The following is a 14,892-nucleotide window of genomic DNA, read 5'->3' as shown; positions in this document are numbered from 1 at the left end:
GGTAAGGAGGCTTGATCGGCTGTAGTAATCCCGCTGGCCTTGTCGGTAGTGTCTTGCGTCGCTGACAGTCTCGGCATGTCTTGACGTAATGGGCGACATTGGCGGTTAGGTGCGGCCAGTAATACCGGTCTTGTATCCTCGATAGCGTCCGGGAGAAACCGAGGTGCCCAGCCGTCGGATCGTCGTGTAGGGCGTGCTGTACTTCTGGACGCAGCGCCGACGGAACAACAAGAAGGTAGTTGGCGCGGACTGGTGAGAAGTTCTTCTTCACGAGTAGGTTGTTTTGAAGCGCGAACGAAGATAATCCACGCTTAAATGCCCTAGGGACAACGTCGGTGTGCCCTTCCAAATACTCGACTAGGGCTTTTAGCTCCGGGTCCCCTCGTTGTTGTTCGGCGAAGTCTTCCGCGCTTATTATGCCAAGGAAGGCGTCGTCATCCTCGTCTTCTTGCGGCGGCGGGTGACTGGGGGCGCGTGATAGGCGTGATAAAGACAAGTGCACGTGTCAGTATCATCATGCAGTTGTAGTCAACGAAGTGAGCAAGTTACTTCAGCTGTGTATTTTTGATCGAACTTCGTGTTCTACAGATGCTCTACCTACGTGTTCTACGAGCTGCTGGCGTTATGGCCGTTAATGGCAACTTCACTAAGTACTAGTTGAATGTTACGTTCAGATTGTTTATTTTTCACGGCAATAAAGACCCTGTGAGTGCCAAACGTTTTTAATACCTATGTGAAGGGGGTGTTCGGAGTAAGGATCCACAGTGCCTTGCCTTTTACGCCTCAATTTATTCTTCTCTACCTAATGATTCGGGAGTCGAGTGGAAGCCGCGCATGCCTTTAAACAGCATGCCAATACAGGCACGGCATTAAAGTGTAACGATCAAGGTGTGCCAAAAACGAAGGAAAGAAGCAGTTCGCCCTACATTCCCTTCAGACACATTAGGCACTTGGCGATTCGCGCTCCCCTTCGCCGCGACCGTCACCAATAGAGCAACCGAACGGTGCGCTAGAAAATGATCAAGTACCCGCGCGACAGCGAGGATGAAGTTTGTCGTCACTCGGGGCACTCTCGCAGCGAGCGTGCGGCGCTAAAGCCCCTTAAACTTTAAAACCCCTCAATTTTTCAAAAGTAGCGCCATTCTTAGATCTTTCCGTCACCCCGCTCACCCTGGCGCGTTCTCCTCCACGCCTGCTGTCGCCCCAGCCTCCTCCGCTCCCCTATTCGCCAATCTGTGTCACGTGGAAGCAGGCGCCGCGCTTTTGTATATTTTTTTCTTTCCAGCGCGCGCCGACCTCCATTGTTGGACCTGCGCAACGAAAGTACGGCAGCCGGACTGACGGAGTGCGTTAGCGTAATAGAATATGTAGGGCCGAGAACTTAATTGCGATTCCGTGCTGCTGCGCCTTCGGTTGCCGCAACAGATACAGCGAGGGGAGAAAGCTTTTTGCGTTGCCGTCCGGCGGGTGCAACGCAAAAGGAAGTGTGGATTCGCAGGATCGGGCGGGCTGACTTCGAGGAAGTGGCCAAGAACGCACGGCTTTGTGAAGTAAGGGCCACGGCTACTGACAACCTCTTCTTTTGAGCCTAATTCACGCCTTCCGCTTCGAAAACGTGTGTTAAGCTCTGCATGGTTTTTAGCGCGTTGGTTGACTTCTTTTTCGAATGCGCTCTCTTCGTTTCATGTAGTTTCGTCTTGCGGTGAAATGCACGCATCTGCAGCTGCCTGTGACATAAAAGCGACTTTATTCAGGGTGTGTTTTGAGCTCCACCAGAAGCTAGCACATTCTCGACGCTTTTGCAAGGCTCAGTATGACTTACGATGCAGTCTTTTAGCTTCGAATGTACGCCCGCATGTATTGAGTTGGTTTGTGGTGATTAACGTTTTTAACGTTCGGAAGCGACTAAAGCTAGGATGGAGGTCGTAGTGGATGGCTCCGGATAACTTTATTTAGCTCGCCTGGGGATGTATAACGTGCACTTTGATCGTAGAGTCGTACGTGGACCAGTAAATTCTTCGTTGGCGTTTCATAATACTCGCGCGGCCGCGCTAGCGCTGCTTTAGAATTAGGCGCCTCGGCGCGATTGTATTTCTTCAATAAATTTTATTTACTACTTGTAACAACTTGTCATTATTTCGTAATATTGACGACGCCTCCAGGGCACCAAAGCGGCAACGGGAACGCCAAAGCTAGAACCAGGGCTGGATGGGGCTCGCCGAAGCCTGTGCATGCCAAGGGGTATAAGATCGCGGACAGCCAAATTTGTATGCGAACACTCCCTGCGACGCCTGCTTTATTGTAATGTCACGTGCTCTTTAGAGGCCTCCGTTCGCCATTACATGTGCCCTCCTGGAGCAGTACTTGTAAAAAAAAAAACAATATATCGTCACGATTACCAAAGCACCCCGCAATGAATAAAACGGCCCTGTTGCGAGGCATTGCTGACGGCACACAGCCGGAATGTTTTCTTTAGTCCTTTGAGTTTTCTTTAGTCCTATCGGTAATTTATGTTTGAAACGTCGCGCAAGTCCTTGAGCAATTTTCTCAAGTGATTCTGATAATTCTTTTGTTGATAGAACGACAGATTCGACGTTCACCGGCGCCGGTATAGCTTTACGAGAGCGAAGGAATTTAAACAGGGCTTTTTTATTGCTAGACTTCGAAAGGTATGTGCAGTGCCTGGAATCATAGTCATCCTTAGCTTTTGAGACTGTTCGTTTAAATGTGGTAGCGATATATGTATAATCAGCGCAATTAACAGGACATTGGTTGCATAAAAGCTTTTCCCACGCAGCTTTTATATGTCTAAAATCTCGCTCGCAGTCAGAATTCCACCAGAGACAACATGATCCACCCTTGAAAGATTGCACAGCAAAGTGAGCTTTTTTTTATTACTGTTTTAGAATTGAACCCACTCCATGCCCTCCTGGGCGTTTAAAGCTGATTTTAACGCATTTTTAATTTTTCGTAATTAACAAAAGTGCGCACATTGCTATCTAAACTAGTTAACGGGGTAAGCAGTTAAAAATTATAGGGAGGTGATCACTGTTCCGGAATCTACAGTCTTCCAGGAGGTGACAGACATGCTCGAGGTAGCAAACGCAAAATCTAGGGCAGATCGCGACTGACCCCGAGCGAAAGTATGTGCTCTCCAATTTAAGCAACAGAAATGATTCGCTAAGACCCAATCCCACAAGTGTTTCCCACAAGTGTCCGTTTGGAAACCCCACGATACATGAGAATTAAAATCTCCCACTAGTATGTTCTTCTGACTGCGAGCAATATAGCTATTTGGATAATGGCTATCTTGCACTCCAGTGGGGAAGTACGTGTTAATTATAGAAAAAGGTGTGCAACCACGTACTATCATATGCAGTGCTAAGATTTCACAGTCTGGGGACATTATCTGGTATGCAATAGTAGCTCTATGGCAGATTTTTGACGAGACAAACGAAACTAAACCAGCGCCTCGGGATAGGCGATCCAATCGAAATCATAGGAAATTTTTAGATGGAAAGATTGACCAGCAGCAAGGGCCAAGTTTCCTGCAAAGTAATAATATCTGGAGAATATTTAGAAATGAGATATAATAAATCTGGTGCAGCGGAAAGTATGTAACGACAGTTCCACTGAATTACTGTTAAACTTCCTATGGTGAATAAATATGACCAGCAGAGACTGCTTGGTCTAAAACGTTCTCTTTTAAGAAGTCCTTCTGAGTCGGAATCTCTCTAACGTACGTTTTTTCCTTGGAGTTGGTGGGAGAGCTAGATTTTTTCTCTGTCGGTGACCTTGTTCGTTTAAAAGATCGGGGGTACATATCTACATCTTGATTTTCCATCCCATTTGTGTCGGAGGACAGATTTGGTCGCCCCCGCAGGGGCGTCTGCGTCAGCAGGCGTTTGGTGTATTGCGACACCACGTACCCGAGCACACGGGGGTTGGACCCTCCCCCGTGTAGCTGTGCGCGGCTTAGCCGTGTCTGGGGAAAGGGGGATCCTGGGGTTCAGCTGATGCTGGGTGTTTGGACCTTTAAGGCCCCCCGTCGGAGGCAACACACCCCTTTGACCTCTGCTTCACATAGACGGCACCCCCGGACTGACCCACCCGGGGGAAATCGGTAGTTGCCTTTTCCTGTCTCTCTCTCCCACCAGCCTTCGTCTTTCTCTGACTTTTCATCTTTCCTGTCTTCTCCTAGCTTCCGCTTACTACCAATTTTTCCAGGGAGCAAGGGTTAACCTTGTGTGAATAGCCAACCTAGGTTATCTCATATTTGGTTATAGTGATAACGTACAGCTGGCGCTTACAGGACCTGTTTTTTACAGTCCCTGTAGCGTCCCCTTGTAGGGATCCACGGTGGGTGGCTGGCGTTATTGCCGAAAATTACATTATTCTATGGCTAGTTCCTTCCCTTCCCTCCCAGATCGCCCTCAGAAAAGAGGGCGCACCGAAGATGTATGTCAGTTCTTTGGACGCCAAAGACCCAACTTCCCATAATAATAATAATATATGGGGTTTTACGTGCCAAAACCACTTCCTGATTATGAGGCACGCCGTAGTGGAGGACTCCGGAAATTTCGACCACCTGGGGTTCTTTAACGTGCACCTAAATCTAAGTACACGGGTGTTTTCGCATTTCGCCCCCATCGAAATGCGGCCGCCGTGGCCGGGATTCGATCCCGCGACCTCGTGCTCAGCAGCCCAACACCATAGCCACTGAGCAACCGCGGCGGGTCAACTTCCCACGATTTCACGTCATTCACTCGGAAAAGTCAGATAAACAAGTACGCGCAATCTCCCCATTTCTAGTATCAAAGTCTTTAACTGAGGCCCATGGTCCAGGTTAGAAGGCGACAAGGATGGCAAGTGGAGATCTCCTCTTGGAGCTCCAGGATCTGAAACAGTTTGAAAAGTTATCCAGTCTCGTGTCATTTGGGGACGTTCAAGTGACAGTGACTCCGCACCGAACTATGAACACTACCCGCGGCGTTGTCTCAGACGATGACTTGCTTCACCTGACAGACGCAGAGCTCTTGGAGGGCTTTAGTGAGCAGAATGTTGTCAATGTGAGAAGAATAAAGATGACGCGGGATGGTAAAGAGATTGCAACCAAACACTTAATACTCACCTTCATTTCAAGTGTCCTACCCGAGTCAATCGAGGCCGGGTACATAAAGCGCCGTGTTAGGCCGTACGTGCCAAATCCACTGCGATGTTTCAACTGCCAGCGCTTCGGCCACAGTTCGCAGAGCTGCCGCGGCCGCTAAACATGTGCGAAATGCAGTGCCCACGAACACACCACTGAAGCTCGTGCGAACGCTCTCCACTGTGTAAACTGTGATGGGGAGCACGCCGCGTACTCGCGGTCGTGCCCGTCCTGGAAAAAAGAAAAGGAAATTGTTACAATCAAAGTCAAGGAAAACAACTTTCAAGGAAGCACGTAGGCGGGTATCATACCTGCCCAAGAAAACCTTTGCCGATGTGGCGCGTCAGGGGGCAGCGTCACAACGGCCTCCGGCGGCTGTCCGACCCACAAGCAGTGAGTCGGAAGTTACGCCTTCTGCCCCCGCAGCGGTAGCAGCTAGCGCTGCTCCGTCAACCGAGGAGGACCCCGAAGGTGGGCGCAGCCGAGGCTGCCTCAACCTCCCAGGTCCCTTCCAGCGCTGGCAACGGCCGGCGCAGCCAAATTCCCCAGGGAGCCCCATCGACCTCCGGGCTGGTGGGCGCAGGGGTCTTGCCCTCGAAGGCGGGACTCTCCCCGGTAACTTCTCGCTCGCAAGAGCACGTGTGCGGCGCCTCACAAGAGGCAATGGACACTACACCTATCCTCAAGGGTCGCCAAGCGCCTAAGGAGCGGCGAGGCTCCCTCGAACGCTCCAGAAAGGGCAGAACCCCCGTTACAGGGCCTCGAAAGAGCTCTGTAACTTAAGGCATCACCTCCGTTTCCATACACACAGCACTTATTTACTTTCAATATGGATACACAAATTATTGAATGGAACGTTAGAGGTCTTCTTAGGAACCCTGATGACGTGCAAGAGCTTATCCAAAAACACAATCCAAAAGTGCTGTGTCTACAGGAAACACACTTAAAACCACAACACACAAATTTTCTCCGACCATATGTCAAGTTTCGCAAAGATCGCGATGATGCTGTCGTATCATCAGGCGGTGTTGCCATTTTTATTCATAAAAGTATTTCCTGTCAGCGTTTACAGCTACAAACGCCCCTTGAAGCAGTGGCGGTTCGTGCTGTTCTCCTAAACAGACTTATCACTGTGTGCTAGCTCTACATACCCCCACATTACAAATTAGCTAAACATGAATTTCAGTCCTTCATAGATGCATTGCCAGAACCTTATATTCTTCTTGGCGATTTTAATGCTCACAACTACCTGTGGGGCGACCCTCGTATAGATGCGCGAGGACGACTTGCTGAACAATTCCTTTTCTCTTCTGGTGCGTGCATTCTGAATAGGAAAGAACCCACATATTACTGTGCTGCCAACAAAACCTTTTCTTCAATAGATCTCAGTATAGTCTCCCCGTCTATATTGGCCGAACTCGAATGGGAAGTTGCGAGCAATCCTTACGGGAGCGACCACTTCCCCATACTGATAAGAACACCTAAAGAAAACAAATATCTACCACAGGCTCCTAAGTGGAAGATTGACAAAGCTGACTGGGAGAAATTCCGAACTCTCAGTAGTATTTCATGGGATGACATGTCCTCGTTAGGAATTGATGCTGCTGTGGAATATTTTACAGCCTTCATAATAGATGCCGCAACTAAATGCATATCACAAGTAAATGCATTGGCATGCAAACGGCGTGTCCCGTGGTGGAACGACGATTGTAGGATCGCTCGTAAGAAACAAAACAAAGCGTTGGGGTTGCTACGCGCCTCCCCCAGTGCGGAGAATCTTATCAATTTAAAAAAAGTAAAATCCCAAGGCAGGCGAACCCGCCGACAGGCCAGAAGAGAGAGTTGGCGGAAGTTTTTATCCGGTATCAACTCCTATACAGATGAGGCCAAAGCCTGGAACAGGGTTAATAGGATTAGAGGGCGGCAAACATATTCACTCCCTCTGGTAAACACACAGGGCGATACACTGCAAGACCAGGCAGACTAACTTGGGGAGTATTTTGAGAACGTGTCAAGTTCAACAAATATTCGCAATCCTTCCTGAAATATAAACAAACAGAAGAATGCAAGCCACTCATCAGAAAAATGTCGACAGAATGAGCCTTACAACCGTCCTTTTAGTATTGGCGAATTGAGAGCTGCCTTGAGCGCATGCAAGAGCTCCGCACCAGGATCTGATCGAATCATGTATGAAATGCTTAAAAACTTACACAATGATACGCAAGTTACACTACTCACACTTTTCAACACTATCTGGGACGCAGGGTACCTTCCGATCGCGTGGAAAGAAGCCATTCTGGTCCCTGTTTTGAAACAAGGCAAAGACCCTTCCTCAGTGGCAAGTTACCGCCCGATAGCCCTCACAAGTTGCATTGGTAAGGTCTTCGAAAAAATGATAAATCGGCGACTCATTCATTTCCTTGAACAGAGTAAAAATGCTTGATCCTTATCAGTGCGGCTTCCGAGAGGGCGCTCCACAACCGATCATTTCGTACGCGTTGAAGAAAATATCCGGGATGCATTTATACATACACAGTTCTTCCGATCGATATTTCTCGATATGGAAAAGGCGTACGATACAACATGGCGTTACGGTATCTTAAGAGACTTGTTAGAAATGGGCATCCATGGTAATATGCTCAACCTAATCGAAAGCTATCTGTCTATCCTTCTCGGAATCCGACGTACTGCATCCGGAAACTAGTATCTTTACGGCTTAGGCCTACGCAATATTGTCGACCGTGCAGCATATGTTGTGAAGGCTTTGATATCGTTCTGTAAGCACAAAAATCCTGTTATAATTGAACTCTATTCCGTCTTATGTAAAGCATATGTATCTAACAAGCATGTGATTATATGCTGGGTGCCTGGACATAGGGGCATCGAGGGTAACGTTCCAGCGGACCAGATGGCCACATAAATTTCATTGCATGCAGTTAATCCAACTGCTTCGGTCCCTGTCACAGACCTGAAGCTTTTTCTTGCGAAGGAGATTTCGAGACCACTGGCAACGCATGTGGGACGCGGAAACGGATAATAAGCTCCACCTGATAAAACCACAGTTAGGATTCTCGCCCTCTACTACAAGATCGCGCCGAACAGATGCCCTGTTCTGTCGTCTCAGAATAGGAAGCATGTTTGGCACCCATAATTTTCTACTCACCGGAAGTGAACCTCCAACATGTGGTAGATGCGGGGAGAAACTGACCGTACTCCACGTCCTCCTGGGGTGTCGGAAAGGCGAATCTGAGAGAAAGAGACATTTTTTCATTAGCATGCCGACAGCACATTCCTCTTCATCCTGCAATGCTTCTTGGTCGAGGAGGAGGAGGAGGAATACATTTTTTATTGTAGAACCAGGACATTATGATGGCCGGGCCTAAGCCTCCCACGAAGGGACGTCGAGGGCTTGCCTCGCCGCCGCCTCGCGGGCGTGCTGGGTCGCCCAGGTTTGGTCGTCGAGGGCGGAGCTCCGCAGAGCCTCATGCAACCTCGACGAGAGAGTCGTGGTGTTAGTCTGGGTGTACTGTGCTGGGCACTCCCATAGCATATGCGGAAGTGTAGCCGGGTGAATTCCACAGCACCGGCAGTTGGGGGTAGTGTAGACGTCCGGAAATATAAGGTTGAGGCGGGCGGGTGAAGGGTACGTGTTTGGTTGTAGTAGACGCAGGGTGGCAGCCTGCGCCCGGCTGAACTTTGGGTGAGGCGGGGGGAAGATTCGGCGACTGAGCTAAATGCCTTAACGAGATCGTTATAAGTTGTCAGACTGTCCCTGGTGCCCAACTCATCTCCAGTGACTCCGGCGCGGTTGACTAGGCCTCGTGCAACGGAGTGGGTGACCTCGTTGAGATTAGGGAGGTGTGGGTGGACAGGGCAGGCATGGGCCGGGATCCATGTTAGGAAGATTATGCTGTCTTTAGAGCGTGGTGCCTGGCAGAGGATGCGAAGAGCTTGGGGAGAAATACGGCCTTTGCTGAAGTTAGTAACGGCTGAGCGAGAGTAACACACTATGGTGTGACAGGTGGGATCTAAAGTGGCCAGGGCGATGGCCACTTCTTCAGCCGTCTCCGCAGTGGGGGTAGTGACGCTGCAGGCGTGGTGTAGGACTCCATCGCGTGTGGCGACGGCCACAAATCGTGTGCCATGGGAGTATCGGGCTGCATCAACAGATGTGACGCCAGGTACGTGGGCAAGGGCTTTTATGATAGCTCCGGCCCGAGCTTGGCGCCGGGCCCTGTTATATTCAGGGCGCATATTTCTAGGGATAGGGTCTATGTAGATCCAGCTACGGATGTCGTTCGGGATCGGTTGTTTGGGGCCCTGTTGCTGATGGTAGGAGAAGCCAAGCGTTGACAGAATAAAGCGCCCAGTTTCAGTAAGGGTGAGCCGTTCAAGCTGAGAGCGTTGTTGGGCTTCAATGAGTTCGGAAAGGTTGTTGTGAACTCCCAGTTGGTTGAAGAGTTCAGCGCTGGTGCAATGTGGGAGACCAAGTGCTTGCTTGTAGACCCCTCGTATGAGGGTGTCGAGCTTGTTTTGCTCAGCCCGGTACCAGTTGAGGTACGCAGCAACGTAGGTAATGTGGCATATGACAAAGGATTGGACGAGTCGGAGAAGGCTTTCTTCTTTGAGTCCTCCGCGTCGGTTAGATATACGTTTAAGAAGTCGTAGGGTGTTTTGAGATTGGGCGCAGATCTTGTTGAGAGCCAAGGCGTTGGAGCCGTTGGTAGAGATGGTGAGACCGAGAACCCGCATACTAGGGACGTGTGGGATAGGACTGCCATCTTGAAGGCCTAGGGTGATGGCGTCACAGGGTCGGTGATCAGATTGGTGTTTGGGAGGGCGACCCCGCTGAATGGGCTTGTATAGCAGAAGCTCCGATTTAGCCGGCGAACAGCGCAGTCCGGTCCCATGTAGATAGGCTTCAACCGTGTCAATCGCCGTTTGGAGGGCTGATTCCACTTGACCATCACTGCCTCGGTACGACCAGATGGTGATGTCGTCGGCGTAGATGGTATGGTTGATATTGTCGACTTGCTGTAGTTGCTTGGCAAGGCCAATCATGACTAAGTTAAAGAGCATGGGAGAGATAACAACCTTGCGGGGTGCCTTTGCTGCCAAGGGGAAGCTGGTCTGATCGTAAATCCCCGGCCGAGAGGGCAGCCGTGCGATTAGAGAGAAAGTCACGGATGTAATTGTAGGCGCGCTCTCCCAGGTGGAGGTTGGAGACCTGGTCAAGGATAGCTGCATGGGAAATGTTATCAAAGGCTTGAATGAGGTCGAGTCCGAGAATGGCTTTCATGTTACGGGAACGATCGTTTAGCACTTGATGTTTGAGCTGCAATATAGCGTCTTGAGTAGAAAGGTGAGGGCGAAATCCAATGATGGTGTGGGGATAGAGAGAGTTGTCCTCGAGGTGACTGTTGATGCGTGCTAAGAAGGCCTGTTCCCTCACCTTGCCTACGCATGAAGTGAGGGAGATGGGCCTTAAGTTATTGAGGCTAGATGGTTTGCCAGGCTTTGGGATTAGGATAACGTTGGCAGTCTTCCAGGCGGCTGGAAGGGCACCACTGCGCCAGCAATCGTTGATGTAGTCAGTCAGATGGGACACGGACTAGTCATCGAGATTGCGAAGGCTTTTGTTAGTGACCCCGTCTGGCCCTGGAGCAGAACGACCGTTAAGCTTGCGTAGAGTGGCATGTATTTCACATACGCTGAAATCGGCGTGTAGTGTAGGGTTGGGGCTACCGATGTAATTGCTGTGTGGACTGACTTGTCCCCTGGAGATATATCTGGTGCAGAGGTAGTCAAGCACCTGTTGTGGACCTTTCTTAAGGGTCTCCGTATAAAGGAGCTTCTGCAGCCGATCCTCTTGGTTGGCGCGGGTGGTGGTATTATCAAGCAGATGTTTGAGGAGTTTCCACGAGGAAGGGCGATGAAGTTGTCCATCCACCGTGTTACACAACTCAGTCCATTGTTGCCGGCTGAGGGTTTGACAATGCTCCTCGATGGCTGTGTTCAGTTTGGAAATCTTACTTCTGAGGCGACGGTTTAGGCGCTGCCCCTTCCATCGAGCTAGGATGGAGGCTATCCATGCGTTCAACTGAGGCATCTGTAGTCACCACCCGAGTGGCCGTTTGAACATCAGTGCGTAGCGCTTGCATCCAGGTGTTAATGTCGGTAATGCCTTCTGCTGAGGTAGAACCTATGCGTATTTTTCGGAAAACATCACAGTCGGTAATGGTGAATTCTTTAGTGGGGGCAGGGGCGGCAGCGAGTTGGGGTAAAGAGAGAGCAAGGATTAATGGTCGCTGCCCAGGTCTTGCTGGGTATTGGTCCAGTGTGCATTGTTGATATGTTTGATGAAAGTGAGGTCAGGGGTAGAGTCCCGGGTAGTGGAAGTACCGAGGCGTGTAGGAAAGGAGGAATCCGTGATGAGCGTAAGGCCCAAGTCGTGGTAATCTTGCCAGAAGTTGCGAGCTGCAGCTTCCGTGCGAACGTAGCCCCAGCCTGTATGGCCGAGGTTGAAATCACCGCCAATGAGTAAGGGGTGCGTTGCAGCTACGTGAAGAGCCTTCTTAAAGAGGGTGAGGAAGCGACACCTTGCTTTATCCTTGGGGCTATTTTAAATGTTCAGAAGGAAGATGCATTCTTTTCGTTTACGATTGGGAATTAATTCGAGGAATAGATGTTCGATGTGAGGACTATTGAGATCTTGTTCAATAACAGGAATACGACGCCGTACCCGGCGAAGAGGGTGGGTGGTATGGAAGGTTTGATAACCGGGGAGCGTGGTCGGGGCGTTATTAGTTTCTTGAAGTAGGATAGCATCCGGGCGGCGGGTATGTTGGCGTAGGTATTGATTGAGTACCGGTTGTTTATGGTGAAAGCCTCGGCAGTTCCACTGCCAAATGAGCGCGTCTTGATTAGTGTGAGCCATGATGGGAGATGGTGGATGTCGCCATCGGCGTCCCGGAAGGGTCGCAGACGGGGGCGGCATGGCTAGGAGGCGTGAGAATATGAGTTTCCAGGTTGGTCACGCGTTGGACAATACCAATGAAGGCTTGCTGAATGGAGTCCAGTGCATGTTGGAAAGTGCTAATAGTTGTTTGAAGTGAGATGAGCATGTCTATAACTTCAGAGCGGACCTGGCCCGTGGCTCCATCTTGCAGGGCTCTCTTCTTGGGGGCGGGAGTCGAGGGGGCCTCCTGGCTAGGGGCAGGGACGTTCTGTGCGATAGGTGTAGGGGCTGGTGTTTGGGACTGTTTGAGGTCTCTAACCTCCTGCGAGAGTTTAGTTAGGAGATCGCGTAGGATGGCGTTCTCGCGCTTAAGCTAAGCTATTTCTGGGTTTTCTGGTGAAAGAGGAGGGTAGGTGACTTGTGTTCTTCGTCCAGAACCGCTTTTTAATACAGACACAGTGCTAGGTTTCCTCAGAGATGTGGTGTTACATGGTATTAGTCCCATGCATTCGTAACGCCTCCTCTCTCCAGAGGATGCCACTACGATAATTGTTTTGCATAGCACATGCCTCCAGGCCCTTGTGTTTCAAGGGCTCTATGGAGGCAGTAGTGCTCTAGCATTTCTTATAATCTGACATATTTTACCTATCGTATCATTCTTTTTATACGCATATAAATGTTCACAGTACAAGTCATACGTCATCGCCATAATTTTATTATCCAGATTTTACGCACTTTAGAGCGTATATTTTAAGGCCTCTTTACAGCCACGTCACACTAACTTCATAGTAATCATAATTACACTGCAAACTCATTAGCACAGACATGGCGCTCTTTGGCCATACCTGGCCCTTGTGCCAAAAAACCTCATACATCATCATCATCAGATTTGGTCGACTTTCTCAGAAGTGGATGGCTTTGGTGAATCGTTATTTGTGAATGGCTGCGCGGTCGATATTTCAATAGGTGGACTCCGCGGTAGACCCGACACCGGATCCTCAATATTGGCGTATTAGTTCGTTGATGCCACGCAGTTAGTTGTGAGGACAGCATCTGAACAAGGGAGTCGGGGAGATTTGTCATGATGCGCTCCATTGCTTTCTCCAACGCCTTCTTTACGGAAGCTGTCACAGCCTCAGAGATGGAGTTTTCCATACACAGTGTTTGACGGGCCGTTATACCAGCATACCCTTGAGTCCTGCTCTGAATTTCTCCAATGGCGACGATAGCATCGACGTCTATCAATTATTTCGAGGATTTGCACTTGTTTTTATATTGACGAGCAATTAGGTACGTCTGTGGGGTGGGGACCACTGCAAAGGCAGCAGGGCTCATTTCGTAAGGAACAGTCATTTGAATGATGGCCTTCTCCACAAATTCGGCATCGTGTGTTAGACCTGCAGACTTTTATGGAGTGCCTAAACCGCCAGCACTTTAGACACTTAAGGACATGAGGTGATAGAGGCTCAACTCGATATATAGGTAGCCGTGCCTTGATTTCCGATGGGCGGTTCATTCGAGCAAAAGTAGCTATGACTGTTTCTTTGGGCCTGCGTTTATTATCAACCGGCGTCCAGCGTCGCTTCGACGAAAGGCGTTTCGAACCAAATTGCATACCCAACCACTCTTATACCACCAAATTTCCTCATATCTCGTCTTTCATTCTTTACAAAGTTATTCCTCGGAACTTTGATAACGGCAACCCACAAAGAAATGTAATGAGAAAGAAATACCGACAACGCATATCTTTCATGTTAGCTCTTCTCAGACTGAAATATTAAAAGTGCGAAACAATAGCCGGATATCGACCCACGCAAGAGGCTGTGTTTCTATCAGAAAGCTTGCCTTCGTGCATAGCGTTCGCTGCCAGCGTTTCCCGGTAAACGTTACTGTTACATAAGTTGCACTTGCCCGGAAGCATGAAAAGCAGTCAGGGGTCTTCGAATGCTATCGCGTTCAACACTTAAAGGCGAAGCTTAAGCGTCCTTCAAGTTCTTTGCACAATTAAGCAGATGATATGTATCAAACGACCTGCTCTGAGAGGTCGAAAGCAATTCGACATACGTTCGCAGCTGTGAGCGGTGTCTTTGCGCACTTGAGAAAGTATATGCCGTCAAAAGATCTTGCAACTTCACCAGCAGCAAAGTTTCTGACGGCTCGGTCGCCACTTGATTCTGTTCTGCGTGAATTTGGTGATACTTACGCCGTTTAAGACACTCGCAAAACCCACTTCATACGTGATGACAAAGCTGCTTTGATTCTCAGCATGCGTCAGAACGAGCTTCCACGTAGTATGCGTATCTATACAGCTCAGGTGATCGACGGCGCATGCCTATTACTATCAGCGCGCATGAAACTTGGCATGGGACGTGAGTAACTACACAGTATCGGCAACAAATATTCCGTACATCGCACCCTACAAGTAGATGCGATGGTCACAGACGAAATCTACTGAATACATGCTCAGAGCCGCTTTGATACGCAGCATGCATCCCAACGTGCTTTGACGCGTGTGTGCGTATCCAGGCTCTCGCTATCGTCGCGCAGGGCTGGATCATAATATCAGCGCGCGTGAAACATGGCCAGTTACTTGATGAAGCACTACTACACTATCGATCGGCAACAAGCAAAGAGATAACCCGCACCAGAGATATGCGCGCTGCGCACGCGCGATACCCACTGCATACGTGATCGCAAGCCGCCTTGATACACTACATGTATCCCTATGATGTTTAGCTCTACGGATCTGGCGATCGCCGGCGCAGGGCCGGATGAGTATTGGTGC

Source organism: Dermacentor andersoni, chromosome 2, assembly GCF_023375885.2.
Source record: "Dermacentor andersoni chromosome 2, qqDerAnde1_hic_scaffold, whole genome shotgun sequence".
Lineage (NCBI taxonomy): Eukaryota > Metazoa > Arthropoda > Arachnida > Ixodida > Ixodidae > Dermacentor > Dermacentor andersoni.
This window is presented reverse-complemented; position numbering follows the sequence as displayed.